Consider the following 17,924-nt stretch of genomic DNA (forward strand, 5'->3'; position numbering starts at 1 on the left):
TCAACTAAGATGTTATTATAGTGTTTGTTCCAATATTCAAACCAATGAATCCTTACCTTTTTAATACGTATGATAAAATGTGTACTTTTTACAAAGAAAGAATACACTTGAAATATTGTTAAAATTGTAATTGTTGTTGTAATTGTAACCTATTTGTAATTGGTTACAATTTCTAATTGTAAAAAAAAAAAAAAAAAAAAAATATATATATATATATATATATATATATATATATATATATATAATTTATTTATTTTGTCCGAGGTCACATTCTTTGGTACCCAGTGACACAGCTGTGTGAAAGGCTCATTAATATGCAGCTCGCACATTATCCGGCCTCTGTCTTCTCAGGTGTGAACACGCCTCCACGCATATTGCCTTTCCAAACAAAAAGTGTCTTATAAAATTTAAATAAATGTTTTGTTTTGTGTAAATGATTAGGCAGGATGATTTTCAGATCATTTTGAAGCAAAAACTCTAGGCAACAACACCCATTAGTCAAAAGTCTTGTGGACACATATTTAGTATGTGTTTTGTGGCCTTATTTCAGACACTTTAAGTTTCAGTTTTTTCAATAACCATGCATAAACAATATTCTCTCAAAAATACAAACATGTACATACATCTTGCTCACATATTATGGTAGCCCTGTTTGTGCTAAATAGAGTGTAATAATACCTTTGCAATTAATATGTTTATAACCAACTGAAAAAAGCACAAATGTCAGGGCATGTCAAAACATCTCAAGGACCCCAAAAACACCCTAGACCTCAGAGGGTTAATGACCGTGTCCCCACACCGGGCCGCTATGCCGTCCACGTCCGGGCCGGTCATTCTGCTTCGCTGCACCACCGAGGGGACGTCTGTGGTTCGCATGACCCCACTGGCACAGCTCTTGGGAGCCTGGCTAGAGCTTCCCAACCTGTCCCGCTGGGTCTCACAAACCATCAGGCTCGGCTATGCGATTCAGTTCGCACGGTCTCCTCCCCGCTTCAGGGGTGTCTGCTCCACTATGGTTGGTGGCTATGCCCCTATCATGAGAGCGGAGGTTGCTACCCTACTGGCGAAGGGTGCGATCGAGACTGTCCCTCCAGCCGAAATGAGGTCCGGGTTCCACATCCCCTACTTCATCGTCCCGGAGAAATCCGGTTGGTTACGGCCAATCCTGGACCTGCACATCTGAACCACCCTCTTCACAGGCTGCCGTTCAAGATGCTCCTGGCCAAACACATTTTCTGATGTGTGCGGCCACAGGATTGGTTTGCAGCAATCGACCTGAAGGATGCCTACTTTTATGTCTCCTTCGACTCAGACCTTTCCTACGGTTTGCTGTCAAGGGGCGGGCATATCAGTACGCCGTTCTCCCATTCGGGCTAGCCCTGTCTCCTCGCGCCTTCATGAAGGTTGTTGAGGCAGCCCCCCTTGTTCCTCCATGGGAACACGGGGTTCGCATCCTGAACTATCTCGACGACTGGCTATCATAGCTCACTCTGAAGACCAGGTTTGCGAACACAGGGACCTAGTGCTCCGGCATATAGCTCGTCTGGGCCTTCGGGTCAAATGGGAAAAGAGCAAATTTTGCTCCATGCAGAGGATCCCTTTTTCGGTATCAACTCGGTCGCCTTCTCCACTCAGCCACTGCTGACTTGCCTGAGACAAATCAAGCGCAAGATTGCGGTTCCACTGAAGTTATTTCAGAGGCTCCTGGGGCTTATGGCATCCGCAGCCAAAACATTGCCACTCGGATTGCTAATATGAGACCGATTCAGCTTTGGCTTCGCGACCGAGTCCCGAGGTGGGCATGGCAACACGGCACGGTCCGAGTACCAGTTACTCCGACCTGCCGTCAGACCTTCACCCCTTGGTCGAACCTCAGTTTTCTAAGGGCTGGCGCCCCTGGAACGAGCTTCAGGGCATGTTGTTGTCTCAACACATGCCTCAACCACGGGCTGGGGTCCCATGCGCAGTGGATATGCTACCGTGGGCTCCTGAACAGGACCCTAGCGCCCTTAGCATGTCTATTGCCTCGAGTTGCTGGCAGTATGCCTTGCTCTGCCCCGCTCTCTTGCATTGCTCAAAGGTCAACACATACTAGTCCGCTCAAACAATACCGTGTTAGTAGCGTATATCTACCGCCAAGGTTGTCTATGCTCCTGCCGTATGTCGCAACTCGCCCGCCACCTCCTCTTATGGAGTCAGAAGCACATGAGGTCGCTTTGAGCCATTTATATTCCGGGAACCCTGAATTGTGCAGCTTACGAGCTACCACGGCTTCAGCCCCTCCCTGGATAATGGCGGCTCCATCCCCAGTCGGTTCAGCTGGTTCGGGACCAGTTCGGGGATGGACAACTAGTCCTGTTTGCCTCCCACGACTCATCCCATTGCGCCCTGCTTTACTCCCTGACCAAGGGCACGCTCGGCATGGAAACACTGGCGCACAGCTGGCCGCAGGGCCTCCACAAGTATGCGTTCCCCCTCAGTGAGACATCTTAAGTGGACCCTGTGCAAGATCAGGGAGGACGAGGAGCAGGTCATATTGGTTGCGCTTCATTGGCCCACCCGGACTTGGTTCTCCAAACTTCTCCTTGGGACAGCACCTCACTGGCCAATTCCTCTGAGGAAGGACCTCCTTCCTCAGGGACAGGGCACACTATGCCACCCTCGTCCCGATTTTTGGAACCCCCACGTGTGGCTCCAGGACGGGAAGAGGCAAGTTTGAGTACTCTACCACCAGCGGTGGTGGCTACCAGCACTTCCGCTAGATCATCGTCCATGAGACATGCCTACGCGTTGAAGTGGAACCTCTTCATCAACTGTGCTCTTCTCACCGAGAAGACCCCCGGAGATACCCGATTACTTCACTGCTTTCCTTCCTGCAAGACGGGTTGGAGCAAAGGCTGTCTCCCTCCACCCTGAAAGTTTATGTTGCCGCTATCGCCGCACAACCTGACACAGTCGAGGGTAAGTCCGTAAGAAAGCACGACCTGATCATCAGGTTCCTGAGAGGAGTGAGGAGACTGAATCCTCATCGCCCTCCTCTCGTTCCCTCTTGGGACCTCTCAGTGGTTCTAACTGCCCTGCAGAGTGCTCCCTTCGAGCCTCTGCAATCAGTGGAGCTTAAGTTCCTGTCAATGAAGACAGCGCTCCTGGTTGCATTGGCTTGCATCCATTGGCTACCATTGGCTTTCCGTTGACGAAGCGTGTCTGGAATTCGGGCCGGCTTCTCTCACGTGTTCCTGAGACCCCGGCCTGGATATGTGCCCAAGGTTCCAACCTAGGTGGTGAACCTGCAAGCGTTGCCCTTGGAGGAGGCAGACCCAGCCTTGGCACTGCTCTGTTCAGTACGCGCTCCTGCCTACGTAGACAGAACGCAGTGTTTCAGGACCTCAGACCAGCTCTTTGCCTGTTATGGTGGGCAGCTGAAGGGAAAGGCTTCTCCAAGCATAGGTTGTCTCACGGGATGTGGATGCCATTGCTTGGCATACCAGCAGCAAGGTCGACCATACCCCCTTGGTGTGACAGCCCACTCCACCGGAGTGTGGCTTGCTCTTGGGCTCTAGCGCATGGCGGCTCGCTAACAGACATCTGCAGAGCTGCATACTGGGCGACACCCAACACATTCGCCAGATTCTACAATCTCCGAGTGGAGCCAGTGTCCTCTCATGTACTCACTTCAAGCAGCCAGTACCAGGACCCGCTCAGGTGTCTTCGCTGGATACCTGCGATATTCCTCAGGTGAGCATCCCCGACAAGCCCTGAGTTCCTCCAGCACTGCTGACCTCGACACCAGTGTCTATTGCCTGCGCGTTGGCTAGGTGCCTCCCTTATCATGGCCCCCCCTCTGGGCGACCCCCACATGTGTATTTACACTGTAAGCCTCTCTGAGCATGTGTCTTTCCCTTGGCAAGCCACCTTGCCACCCCTGGGGTTGAAATATTCCCCCCTGCGGGCTGGACACCCCAGTGTTCTCCATATGCATCCTCCTCCGGGTCATATGTGTATTCTGTAAGTCCATATGAGATATGCTTCCCAGTGTACCTTGGTATTCCTGTGTTAAGTAGGAGTCCTTTGTCCATGCCAGTCTCACAACAGGGAGCTCAGACTTACGCAGGGCAATGGAAGACAGCTGTGAAGGTGGCGCAATTAGACTGCGTAACCGAGACGTTCATGTTAGTTAATACATTAACTAATGTTAAATAAGAACGGGAAAATGTGAATTTGAACGCGAATTCTCTGAAAACTTTCTCAATTTTGAAATTTATCCTCAGGTAAATTTAATTGGTTATGCCAATATTAAGAAACATTTACAGGAAAACAAGAAAAATACTGAATAAAAGATGATATTCTGCTGTGGAATTTTAGACACCATGTAGATTTCTTCTTTCCACAAGAAACATACAGTCAACGTATGTTAAAATTGCACTGAATTCTGTGCTCAGTAGTTATGAGAGTCTTTAACCTGTTGTCACGCTCATGACTCAGTTAATTATGAGCCTGTGAGGCGGCTTCATTTGTTCTCCCCAGATTGGAAACTGAGAGGACGTCTCACCTGTGACACCTGCAGGGGAAATTCATGAATAATAGTTTGAGGTGATCTCAGCTTCCATTTAGACCAATGCGGACGCTCACCTGCTGAGAAGGCAACGACTCGAATTTAAAGGCCGAAAAACAAGGCCATCAATACACGACGGGACATCGGCCGAGTGCATTGTTAACTTCCATTTTTTCTGTGTTATATAAAACAAACTTTAGACTGTGTCTCAAATGAGTTTTATTACAGAGGAAATTTCATTTCAGTGCTCTCACCTGACCCATTGCACAGTTATACAATGCTGCCAACATAATTTGCTAAATACAGGCATTCAACACATCTTCATGCACATATGAGATCATCAATTGAAGTTAGATGCAGATGGAAATGGCTCATATTGATCTGGAACACCCACAGAACAACTCAGATAATCAGTGTGAAGATTTACTGCATTTCAAGTCGATCTGCTGAAACATCCACTTTAGGCTTTGTGCGACTGAGTGATGAAATTAAGATTAACTCACACATAGACACTCTTCTGTCTGTATGTAAACAAAAAGAAAAACTTATGAAAGCCAACATAGTGAAATACTATTTAAACTTAAATTCCCCCTGTGGTGAAAATCAAGCTTTTATGTTGTTTATATGTCTATGTGGTGTTTGTTGTGGTGTAATATGCTTTAAAACAAATGTGCAAATTCATAAGTCAATGCCATTGGAGTATGTTCTCTTTAATTATGTTTTACCCGCTCAGATTAAGAAGCTATGTCACTTAGAGGTCCTCGCGTCTTCCGCGGGTCTCACGATCGCAATCTCGCCAGTTTCGGTCACCAAACAGACGTAATTGGCTAATATCTTAGATGGTCGGATTCACCCTTACACAATCAAAGATACTTTTATATAGCCCCCTTGAATTTGTATAAACTTAAATTTAAAGTAACGTTTGCTTCAGGCAGATCCATGGCCACTCTTACAGATATAAGTTAACCAACTTTACTTATCTTATAATAGCTTTGGGTTGCCCATGCAGTGGTTTCCCACGTACACTCATCTAAAGTAACATTAAATTAAAACAGAGGTAAAACAGACACACCCAGATTTAGGTTGGTCAAGCAGCATTTTTTCTGCCCTAAACGGAAATAACTCTCTCTGCAAAACAAGTACACTTGAATTGATGCCAAATATTAGTCGTCACTAATCTGACACAAACTTGCGGGAACAAACAAACAAAAAAAGTTTTTAAAAGACAAAAAAAAAAAATTGATATACAGTACATATCATATAATCATTGTATGTTTATTAATGGCATTCACTATGACTTCACTATTTACCTTGCAAACAGCTGATGGTTCCACACTCTCTCTTGTCTGTATTAAAGAAGATGATAATTAGAAATTATATTTTTTGCCAGTCACAAGTTGTCCAAAGTCATTAAAGTAGCAGTGTGTAATTTTTAGTGGCATCTAGTGGTGAGAATTGCGAATTGCAAACAGCAAGTCACTCGCGGCCTATCCCTCGGTTTTCAAACTCGAATGAGAAGCTACGGTGGCCGACGTAAGACAAAAGATGTCGTCGTCTGAGTCTGAGTCAGCAGCAGAGAGTAGTAAGTCAAGCAATGAGGTTTCTTTAGCGCTGTTTGTTCGCTTTCGGCTATGGTAGACACATGACGTCACAATATGTCGACCTTCATAGAAGGGGATTCCCGCGCCTATGTAGATATAAATGTCTCATTCTAAGGTAATAAAAACATAACGGCTCATTGAGTAAGGTCTTTATACACCACTGAAAACATAGTTATGGATCTTAAATTGCATTTCTGTCAATAGATCATAAGAAATATCACACATTGCACCTTTAAATGTAATCCATAAGATCTGTGCATAGGATAGAAAATTCTGTGTGGATGTCAAAATATATTAACAATACGGAACAAGATTTTAGATTCAATTTGAATTGGTTATAGATCTGCCAGGTTCTCACAACAGCCAATCACAGCGCACTCCCTCTCCCACTTCGGTTCACCTTCGTAACACAAATGAAGATATGTTTAATGAAATTCTGAGGGCTTTCTGTCCCTCCATTGGGATCAATGCAACAAACACATTCAAGGCTCAAAACGATATGAAAGACATCATTGAAGTAATCCATGTGACTCCAGTGGTTTAACCAATTTTATGAAGTGATGTGGGTACTTTGTTTGTTTTTGCAAAAAAAAACACAATTTACCACTTTACTTAGGAAAATACTGACCTGCAATCCAGTAGGGGGAGCACTACAACACATGCGTATTGTGTTGACCGGAAGTTGTTCCGTGAATGTGGAGATAATATTATTTTGTAAATATAGAGGTAAATTATGTTGGGTTTTTTTGCGCAAAACAAAGCACTTGCATTGCTTCATAAAATTGAGGTTAAACCACTGGAGTCACATGGATTACTTTAATGGTGCCGTTACTAGCTTTCTGGGGCTTGAATGTATTAGTTGCGAAGGCTCTCAATGGAGGAACAGAAAGCTCTTGGAGTTTATCAAAAATATCTTAATTTGTGTTCCGAAGATGGTCTTACGGGTTTGGAACAACATGAGGGTGAATAATTAATGACAGAATTTTCATTTATTTGCTGAACTATACCTTTAAGGAATCCTGGAAACACCTTAAATCAACCACAGCATGCATTCGATACATTTTCTAGAATAACTGAAATGCAGATAAGAAAAAAAAAACAGAAAAAAACTTTCAGCATTTTTACATATTCCACAAAAAAAGAAAAGCAGTTCCCTTTCAGGCGATTACGTCGGACGCAGTCGACGTCGACTGATTGGGGATCGCGTCAGAGAGCCAATGTTCTTCGAGGACAATTGAACGAGCCAATGGAATTGGCGTGCGTGATTCGCATCACACACTTCGCCCCCACGGTACATGTATAAATACAGAAGTGGATGCACGCACTAGTTGCCTTTCGCTTCGCTGCCGATCGTTTGATGTCTCTGAAGAGTGCTGTTGTTTACAAGGAGCGAGAGTGTCGGTGTTCTTCAGGAAGACTCTCCCAGTGCTGCTGGTTTCTACAGCGCGAGTGCAGTGGTGATCGCGAACTTTGAGCTCTCTGCTGCTGTTTAAACAGCAACAAATTCTAAATGTTTGTGTGTGTTGAAGGCTGGTTAGAGGGCGGAAAAGTGAGTGATTCACTGTTTTAGTTCACTGTTCATTCCCCTGTGTGCTCCGGCACTGGTGACAGGTCCTATTTCCTGAAAGAGCAACAAGGGTGCGTTTGCGTCTTTTTCAAGATGTCATTCCACCTGTGCGTTTCTGGATGCGGTCGTTCCCTTTTCCTCTGACGGTCACAATTGTTGCATCACGTGTTTGAACTATGTATTTATGTGTATATAAATATATATATATGTGTGTGTGTGTGTGTGTTCAGCACGCTGAGGCAGCTTTTGTGGACGGCTCATGTTCTCATTGTGGGAATATGACTCTCGCGGTGTTGAGATCGAGACTCGCCTTCGTCCGCGAAGCGCGAGTCCCTATTACCATGCCCCACCCCCGGGTGTCGTGTGGGATGGGTGGTCGGAGGATAGTGATGGATGTCTCGCCTGGTAACCATTCGCTGTGGGCCCCTCATTCCTCCATCACACTGCAACCGATGGAATTCCTGTTGAGCATGCTGATCCCTCTGTAATGGACCGATCAGCTGTTTCAATGGGGGTTCCCCCAGAGGATAAGATGTCGATAGCAGCATCGGAGGGTGAGCTGGCCTCTGAAGATGACGACTCGGCTGTGTTATCTCCCGCTGGGAGTGTAACATTGCCCGAGCCAGATCCAGAAATGTCAGCTATGCTGAAACGGGCCGCCGAGTGGAACCTCCACTATGTCCCGTTCAGTCTCGGTTGGAGGTTTGCTATCTCGGGACAGGCCGCGCTGGTTCTCAGCTCGCCGCCCCAGTTCCTTTCTTTCCCGAAATGCATGGAGAGCTTACCAGGTTGTGGACGGCACCTTTCTCTGCCAGAAACTACCTGAATAGCTTTTCCCCCTCACTACCCTTGATGGAGGAGCGGTGAAGGATTGCGAGGCTATCCCTCCAATGGAGTGATCTGTCGACACAGGTGCACCTGAATCCAGCGCCCACTGCCTTTTGGGGGGATCCTCGTCTCCCCCCTAAGGCCTGTGAGTTTTCATCCGTTCCGACGGGCAGAGCTTACAAAGGCTGTGGGCAAGCCACCTCTTCTTGCGTGCCATGGAGTTGCTTCAGGTCTGTCAGTCCAGGGCACCCATGGACATGCAAGAGGGTAGCCCAGACCATGTGCTCATAGGCTCATAGCATATTTATATGTGAATAAAAGCCTAAATTTAAACTGTTCATTATATAAAACGTCTCGGTTACGTATGTAACCCTCGTTCCCTGAGTAGGGAACGGAGACATTACGTCGGATGACGACGAATGGGGTTTCGCTTAGAAAGCCTATCGACTTTGAGTATTACAAAACGAGCCAATGGCAAAGAAATGCCTTGGGTCTGAGGAATTTGCATAGCGTATCTCCGCCTTACCTCGTGGGTATAAAAGGAGGATGCCGGCAACATGCAGATATATTTCTTCGCTGTGGAGCCGAGACTGAACTCAGGCGATCCCCGCGGTACAGCGGAAGTGGCAGGAAGATACGTAACCGAGACGTTCCCTTTCATTGTCACTCCGAGTTACGTCGGATGACGACGAATGGGGTTACCAGTCTATTCACGCCACCTTCACAGCTGTCTTCCAGTGCAATGCGTAAATCTGAGATTCCTCTCGTGAGACTAGCACGGACGAAAGACTCCTATTTAGCACAGGAATACCGAGGTACACTGGGGAGCATATCCCATAGCTTAGAGGAAATATGCAATTATTGCCAATCCAGAGTTTGGGGGACTTAGAGAATACACGTATGACCCGGAGGGATGCATATGGAGAACACATGCTCAGAGATTGTTACAGTAGAAATACACATGTGGGGGTCGCTCAGGGAGGGACCATGCACACGGGAGGCACCTAGCCGACGCGCAGGAAAAATACACTGGCGCCGACGTCAGGAGTGCTGGAGGAACTCAGGGCTTTCGGAGAAGCTCACCTGAGGAGAATATCGCACGTATCCAGTCGGTGGAGTGGAATGGTGAGCAAGCGAAGACACCTGAGCGGGTCCAGTACTAGCTGGTTGTAGCTGGTTGAAGCGAGTACATGGGAGGACACAGGCTCCACTCGGAGATTGTGGAATCTGGCGAATGTGTTCGGTGTCGCCCAGCCTGCAGCTCTGCAGATGTCTGTCAGGGAGGCGCCATGCGCTAGAGCCCAAGAGGACGCCACACTCCGGGTGGACTGGGCAGTCACACCAAGGGGGCACGGTCGACCTTGCTGCTGGTAAGCCAAAGCACTATCCAGTGAGACAACCTCTGCTTTGAGAGAGCCTTTCCCTTCAGCTTCCCACCATAACAGACAAAGAGCTGGTCTGAGGTCCTGAAACACTGCGTTCTGTCTACAAAGGCGCGGAGGGCGCGTACTGGACAGAGCAGTGCCAAGGCTGGGTCTGCCTCCTCCAGGGGCAGCGCTTGCAGGTTCACCACCTGGTCCCGGAAGGGATGGGTAGGAACCTTGGGCACATATCCAGGCCGGGGTCTCAGGATCACGTGAGAGTAAGCCGGCCTGAATTCCAGGCACGCTTCGTCAACGGAGAATGCGTGCAGGTCCCCTACCCTCTTGATGGAGGCCAGTGCAACCAGGAGCGCTGTGTTCATTGACAGGAATTTAAGCTCAAATGATTGCAGAGGCTCAAAGGGAGCACTCCGCAGGGCAGTTAGCACCACTGAGAGGTCCCAAAAGGGAACGAGAGGAGGGTGAGGAGGATTTAGTCTCCTCGCTCCTCTCAGGAACCTGACGATCAGGTCGTACCTTCCCAAGGACTTACCTTCAACAAAGTCATGCTGTGCGGCAATGGCGGCGACATTGACTTTTAGGGTCGAGGGAGACAGCCTTCGCTCCAGCCCATCTTGTAGGAAGGAAAGCACGACACTGATCGAACATCTCTGGGGGTCTTCTCGGTGAGAAGAGCACCAGTTGATGAAGAGGTTCCACTTCAACGCATAGAGATGTCTCGTGGACGATGCTCTAGCGGAAGTGAAGGTAGCCACCACCGGTGGTGGTAGGGTACTCAAACCTGCCTCGTCCCATTCAGGAACCACACGTGGAGGTTCCAAAGATCGGGACGAGGGTGCCATAGGGTGGCCCGTCCCTGAGAAAGGAGGTCCTTCCTCAGAGGGATCGGCCAGGGAGGTGCTGTCACGAGGAGTACTAGTTCAGAGAACCAGGTGCGGGTGGGCCAGTAAGGCGCAACCAGAATGACCTGCTCCTCGTCCTACCTGACCTTGCGCAAGGTCTGCACAAGAAGGTTCACTGGAGGAAACTAATATTTGCGGCCCTGCGGCCAGCTGTGCGCCAGAGCATCCGTGCCGAGCGTGCCCTCGGTCAGGAAATAAAACTGGGCGCAATGGGTCGAGTCGTGAGAGGCAAACAGATCTATCTATGCGTCCCCGAACTGGTCCCACAACAGCTGAACCGACCGGGGATGGAGCCGCCATTCTCCCGGGAGGAGCTGAAACCGTGAGAGCTCGTCGGCTACACAGTTCAGAACTCCGGGGATAAAAATGTCACGAAGCGACCTCAGATGCTTCTGACTCCATAAGAGGAGGTGGCGGGCGAGTTGCGACATATGGCGGGAGTGCAGACCATCTTGGCGGTTGATGTACGCTACAGTCGCGGTATTGTCTGACCGGACTAGTACGTGTTGGCCCTTGAGCACGGCCCGGAAGCGGCGCAGAGCAAAACGTACAGCCAGCAACTCGAGGCAATTGATGTGCCATAGGTGCAGGGGTCCTGTTCAGGAGGCCGCGGCAGCATGTCCATTGCACATGGTGCCCCAGCCCGTGGAGGAGGCATCTGTCGTTACAGCAACATGCCGAAAATTCTGGGGGGGCACAATCTGAGACGTTGCAATTGTTTTCTGACGGGTGATATGGATCATGTTAGGAGGGGTCAGGGGGTTTCTCCCCCTGAATTTTTTCAATTCTGGCTGCTAAACATACCATTGCAATGCATTTTGGGAGTGACGGAAATACCTTAACGGAGCTAGCAGCAACCCTCCTCTATCTGAGGACTAAGTTAAAGTATCTATTTTGTAAGTTTATGTAAAAGACAGGTTAATGAAAGAACTGTAAGCTCAAATTCAAAAGCTTTTGAAGTCTACTTCATTAAAGCATGTTTACACACACACTTACTGTACACTTAGGCCTACTACACATGATTTTAAAAACAGTACCATTGCAGTTTTTATGTTATGATTTTAAATTGGTATGTGACCTAAGAACGATCACACATTAAAGGTACATAAAGGTGCCGAGGTCTGACTTTGTGGTGCTCTGAAATTAAATTATTTTAATATTAATATGTGATGAAGGACTTTGAAAGAAGTTTGAGAGATTTCAGTGCTGAATAAGGTTGACACTACCCCGTTTATTTGAAAATGGTTAATCAACTATTAATAACAGTCTATGGGAGAAACATCAAGTCGATGCCTTGATAACGTTAGGTTGGATTTTGCAGTTAGCCTACAACAAATTTAACACCCTCGTTTCTATGAAACTGAAAACAATTGAACCAGCTGGAGACTTTGACACAAGACAAAAGAGAACAGATGTTTCAAAACTGATCAGATAACGTTACTATGGCTTATTGGCTTTGTATGGCAGGCAGTAACGTTAGCCAATAGTTTACGGTTAGACTAGGCTAGCTATCGATAACGTTACACTGACACAACTTAAGTTAATGCTCTGAATTCGCAGCTAATATCAAATCCATAACTTTTTGATCAAGTTAAAATTTCCAGGTCAACCACAAATACTCCCACTACCTTTTAATATCATCCGATAACTAATTCAATGCCGATTTGTTGCTTTGCCCACTTACCACTTCAAGACCATCTGTAAAACATTGCCAGCTCAACCTGCGAGACGAGCGAGTTGTTGAACATACACAACAAAGATTCTAGAGCGATACGCGCGTAGCTCTCTAGATTTGATATACACAGATACCATATTAGGAAAAAGGGGCGGGCTGATGCTGACCGATTTATTACACATCCAGAAGAATACATTTGAGTCGTTATAGGCTCTGGTAATTATGGAGCATAATAGGAATAAAGTTGTGACAAAAAAATTATCAGGGAGGAAAAATCTGAGGGGGCACGTGCCCCCTCACTTTGAATGGGCATGATGCCACTGGCTGGACGGACAGTCTCGATTGTACCCTTCGCCAGTAGGGTAGCAACCTCCGCTCTCATGATATGGCCATAGCCACCGACCATATTGGAGCGGACTCCCCAGAGGCGGGGAGGAAACCTTGCGAACTGAATCGCATAGCCGAGCCGATGGTCGGCGCGACCCAGTGGAACAGATAGGGAAGCTCTAGCCAGGCTGCCAACAACTGTGCCAGCGGAGTCAGGCGAACCACAGACGTCCCCACGGTGGTGCAGCGAACCGGAATGACTGGCCCAGACGTGGATGGCAGAGCGGCCCGGTGTGGGGGCACGGACATAACCGCACCGTGACAGGGGAGGCCACGGAAGGACCAGCGTTCTGCGGGGGCCTGCTCTGCCAGGGGTATGGGGACAGAGGGTGATGAGAGCAGTACGGTCCGGAGACGGCACGCACTGTCATCCGGCTCTGAGACAGAGGGGGACGAGGGGTGCACGGCTCGGGGGCGGCGCACCGTGTCGTCCGAGAACTCTGTGTGCTCAGAGATTGAAGTCAGTTATTTCTGAGAATAAGGATTCTTCCCCGGCCCTCCACCGGGGGAAGAAAGTGGCCCTGCTACCAGCTCCTGGAAAGAACTGAGTCCCATCTCTGAGCAGCCCGTCTCAAGAGCGCCGCTTAACCTGGCGTATAGCGGGAGGCGGAGCTGGAAAGAGCAGTGGTGTCCCCCTGCAGCCTCCAGAACCAGCCCGGGTGAACGGACGGGGTGGGAGCCGCCGGAGGGCGCCTTCAGCGGTAGGCAGACTGAGGGATCTGAGCGGACAGCAGGGCCGTCAGGACAGAATATGCCTCAGTCTGCTCATGGGCGGGCGAGAACTGTTGTACAGCCCTCAACCGCACCGCCGAAGGGCCGACCTGGGATATGACGGGTGTCGAGCAGACGGGTTCGCCCGACATCCTGCACATCGGACAGGTTAAACCACAGGCTTGAATGGTGGACATCACCTGACCCAGGGAGCGTGCGGCCACTTTCGTCGCTCGCTGAGCAAGGTCAGTGGCGGCGCGCAGCTCGATGAAGAGCCCTGGGTCAGTCCTACCCTCCTGCACATCCATGAGCACCTGGGCCAGGTAGACCAGCAGAATGGCAATGGCATGCAGTGAGGCAGCTTCCTGTCCTGGGCGCTGTGGGATTTTGCCACAAGTGTAGATGAAATACCACAGGGTTCGGACGGGTGCTTAGGATCGCGCCGAGAAGAAGCACTCTGGGGACACAGTTATTTTAGTATCACAACAGAGCTTTCAACCGGGGGACCCCAGTGTACTCATGGGCAGCGGCCCCATGAAGGGGAGGTAGGGCGGAGAAGATCAACGAAGGATCGCTGGAAGACAGGGTCTTCGAGGATTTCGAGATCTCCTGATGCACATCCGGGAAGAAAGGTATTGGAGAGGACGCCGACAGGTGTCAGCGGCGACACCCAAAAACCAATCGTGCAGCAGCAAGCGCACAGGACAGGGTGGAAGATTCCACTCTAGTCCGACGCTCGCGGCGGCCCGGGAAAGCATGGCCGTCATCTCAGGATCTGACTCGACAAATGCCATTTGTACATCCGAAAGTAGAAGCACTGTCAAATCTTCACTTCCTGAAAATTCTAGCCCGCCATGTGATGCTGCGATGGACAACAGATCCGATTCTGGAACGTCAAAGGAACCCCGCGGGGGGTCCGAAGACTGGCCCGCGGGCGTCCCGTGATCGTTCACGGGTTGCGTCAATAAAGAGGGGGGCGCGGGGCACGGACGGATAGTCGGCGCCTTTGTTCCACACCATCACCCTCAGGTCACCCTGGCCACCAGCCGAAGTAGCACCTCATGTGGAGAGTGTTAGATTGGGGTGTGGATGAGGGGACTCTCTCTCTAACGAGATCATTGAGTCTCGACCGTAATAACGTGATGGTCACGTTCCCGCGGGGAGAACGTGAGTCATCCATAAATGCTGCTCTAGCGTGATCAAGCCCAAGCACGCAGAGCAGAGAATGTGCCCATCAAAATCGGAAATGAGTCAACCTTAACCAGAAATGCACGGGCAAGCCGTCTTTAAAAAGACTTAAAAGGCTCTTTTGTGAGAGGAAAAAAATCCACAATGTTGAAGCGAGCAGGGAGAAACACACTCACTGGCAGATCAGCAGGCAATGTGAAGTCAGGAATGGCTGTGGAGTGAAGAGATGCTCTTGGCTCCGAAGTGAAAACATACCTGCATGTTGCCGGCGTCCTCCTTTTATACCGACGAGGTAAGGCGGAGATACGCAATGCAAATTCCGCAGACCCATGGCATTTCTTTTCCATTGGCTCGTTTTGTAATACTCGAAGTCGATATGCTTTCTAAGCGAAACCCCATTCGTCGTCATCCGACGTAACTCCGAGTGACAACGAAAGGGAACGATCGTATATCTACAGAAAAACTTGGCTGATATGCGCGAGAACTGAACAAGAAGTATTAGAAGAAGAACGTCCTCTTCTCAGTTCTCGCGCATGCGTCGTGGAAATCTCTTGAACTCTCGTCTCAGGCCCACAAGGAAGAAAAGGAATAGTCGAGTAAAGTCGTTATTTATGGGTTTTTTCGGAAAAAAAAGTAGTCTCGTCGCTTGATCAACTTATAGTTGAGCCACTGTAGGCACATGGAATATTTAAACATGTTCTTTAATGACTTTCTGGGCCGTCAAGTTTCATTCCCTTAGGCAACCTATGTAGCAGTGATCCACCTCTCAGATTTAATCAAAAATATCTTCATTTGTGTTCCGAAGATGAACGAAGGTCTTACGGGGTTGGTACAGCATGGGGTAAGTAATTAATGACTAAATTTTCATTTTTGGGTGAACTAACCCTTTAAGTGAAAGAAATCTTTCAGATTTAATTTGAAGTGCAGTTTTACTGTGCTTTATCAAGATTGACATCACTCTGTCATTATGGCAAACAAACTCTTAGGACTAAAATTTCAACCTCATCAGAAAAAAATTATCATAAGATTAAGAAACTCAAATAACTCATTGTACTGATACTTGCCTCACAGCTGAGGATGCAGTCATGCTTTCAGATGTGTGATCAGTGAGACCAGTTTACCCCATCATCTTCATGATCTAAAAATCAAAGACACATTTGCTGAGTTTCAACAAAGTACTCTGATAAAATGAATGACATGTATATGACTTAGGGCAGAATCAGGTAATCGCATTCATTTAAACACAGGGAACGACTGATCAACTATTTTATCTGTGCACTGTTTGGTGGCGTTCAGTCACGTTGTTCAACAACTGCATACAGTATTATGGACTAATGTAAAGTACATGGCACCTCTGGTTAAGCATTCATTTACAATAATTACATATTAAATGTGTACTTACGACACAGAAATTCAATAGCTTTAAATATATACAGACGGCTAATATCACTGACTGGATTCGAAAGTTACCTAATTACGCTATTTACACTAGCTAATGTCATGTTGAGTGGCTGTAACGCTTTATACATTTTTTATTTGGTTAAACATAAACATAAAACCCACCTTTGAATTTCCTCTTCTTTTCATTTTGTAATTCGAGTCCAGCCTCTAAAGTTCTTCTGACAAAAAAGCGGGCGAACCCATGGTTATTGTGGTGTTCGTGCTCGTAATCTGCTTCCCGCTCTCCGAGATTTGAAAATGCAGTAAATGCTGCAGCATCCTTGGGCAATCAGTTTCATGTTGCTATGTCTAATAGCAAAGTTAACAGTTAACAGTTATAGTGGACAATGGCGAACAAACTCCAAATGTTATGTACACACGTTGATTAATACTAGTCAATAATTGCATTAATAAAGTGTAAACAAGTCAAATGGCATCATTTGATGCAAAGCTAATTTAATTAGCTAAATTAACGTTAAATGGCTGAAACATTTATATTTTCGACTAGTGAACTAAATATAAACATAAATTATCAGAACTCACCTTTAAATGTTGTCTTCTTCAAGTTTGATATTTAAAATAAACCCTGCACCGTGCTGCAGTTGTGTAGCCTGCTTCTGCTGTCAGTTCAGAAAATTCTATAACGGATGAAGTGATTTTGACCAATCAGCGTCTTGTTGCTATGCCAAATACTCAACACAGCAACAAATCATGAATGAAACAGTAATTTGCCTATCATTGTACCCTTGATGTGAGAACAATTATGTTCCATTTCAATTGTACCTTAAAATGTACCAAACAGTATCCTCAGAGGTCTTTCCTGTACCATTAAAGGTACTATTATTGAAAAGGTACAAAACTGTTCTTTGAGGAACATTATTTATACCATCGTGTACTTTTTCTTTTCTGACAGTGAATTTTAACAAAATTAACCATGGTTTTTACTATAGTAAAAACAGGCAGGCAAAGCCAAGAGCAAGCGAGGATGGGCGACCCAGAGATGGAAGGGACTGCTTTCCAGGAGACGATGACCGCATCTGCAACGTTTAAACGTAATATTATTAAGATTTTACTGCTAAAAACGTAAACTTTTTAAGAATATTTCATATTATAAAGATAACTGTATAATTTCTCTTTTACCAGTTTATAGATTATAAATGTAAGATCTCTTAACCCTACTCCCACACCTAAACACAACTTACCCGTTTTATAGACAATATTAAAAGGATAAAACGTAATGGACAGATATGTGTATGGAAATGGCAGTTTTATTAACAATATAGCATTAAAACATAGTTTGAACCACTAATCCTACTCCAAAGTTACCACTAAACCTAAGAATTTCTTAAAACTATGTAGGCTACAATTATAAAGAAAAACAACAGACAGACACGTAGCTATCACAATAATTTATTTATTGAGAAAATGTTAAAGCCGTACCAAAAGTCGTTCACATGACGATGTGTCGCAGTCCTCTCTGGCAGTATAGTTTTGTATGAGGTAACGTTAAAGAGCAGAATTTAAGTTATTAATCCATGAAAATGTTAATCCAGTTTCGGATTGTTCACTCTGTGAAGGCGCGCACGCTTCTCCAATTCAAATGTAGTACACCAACTTAAACACGGCATGTTGTAATCTGTGACGATGCATGCGAGAGCCAATGAGAGTCTGATATCACTGCCGTAAAACAT

General features: G+C 47.0%; 2 long non-coding RNA genes across 2 annotated transcripts; both read right to left on the reverse strand.

Annotated features, from left to right (window-relative positions):
* Positions 1–4,758: 4,758 nt before the first annotated feature.
* On the reverse strand, positions 4,759–5,903 carry LOC143710872 (uncharacterized). The gene is made up of 2 exons (XR_013194667.1): positions 5,863–5,903; positions 4,759–5,073 (listed from the first exon to the last, which is right to left on the reverse strand). It is a non-coding gene; the product is annotated as an uncharacterized LOC143710872 (long non-coding RNA).
* A 9,818-nt stretch (positions 5,904–15,721) lies between these two features.
* Positions 15,722–17,151, reverse strand: LOC143710873 (uncharacterized). The gene is made up of 3 exons (XR_013194668.1): positions 16,777–17,151; positions 16,357–16,542; positions 15,722–15,973 (listed from the first exon to the last, which is right to left on the reverse strand). It is a non-coding gene; the product is annotated as an uncharacterized LOC143710873 (long non-coding RNA).
* Positions 17,152–17,924: the final 773 nt, after the last annotated feature.

Source organism: Siphateles boraxobius, unplaced genomic scaffold (assembly GCF_051911475.1).
Source record: "Siphateles boraxobius isolate OS27281-9 unplaced genomic scaffold, OSU_SipBor_1 48, whole genome shotgun sequence".
Taxonomy (NCBI): domain Eukaryota; kingdom Metazoa; phylum Chordata; class Actinopteri; order Cypriniformes; family Leuciscidae; genus Siphateles; species Siphateles boraxobius.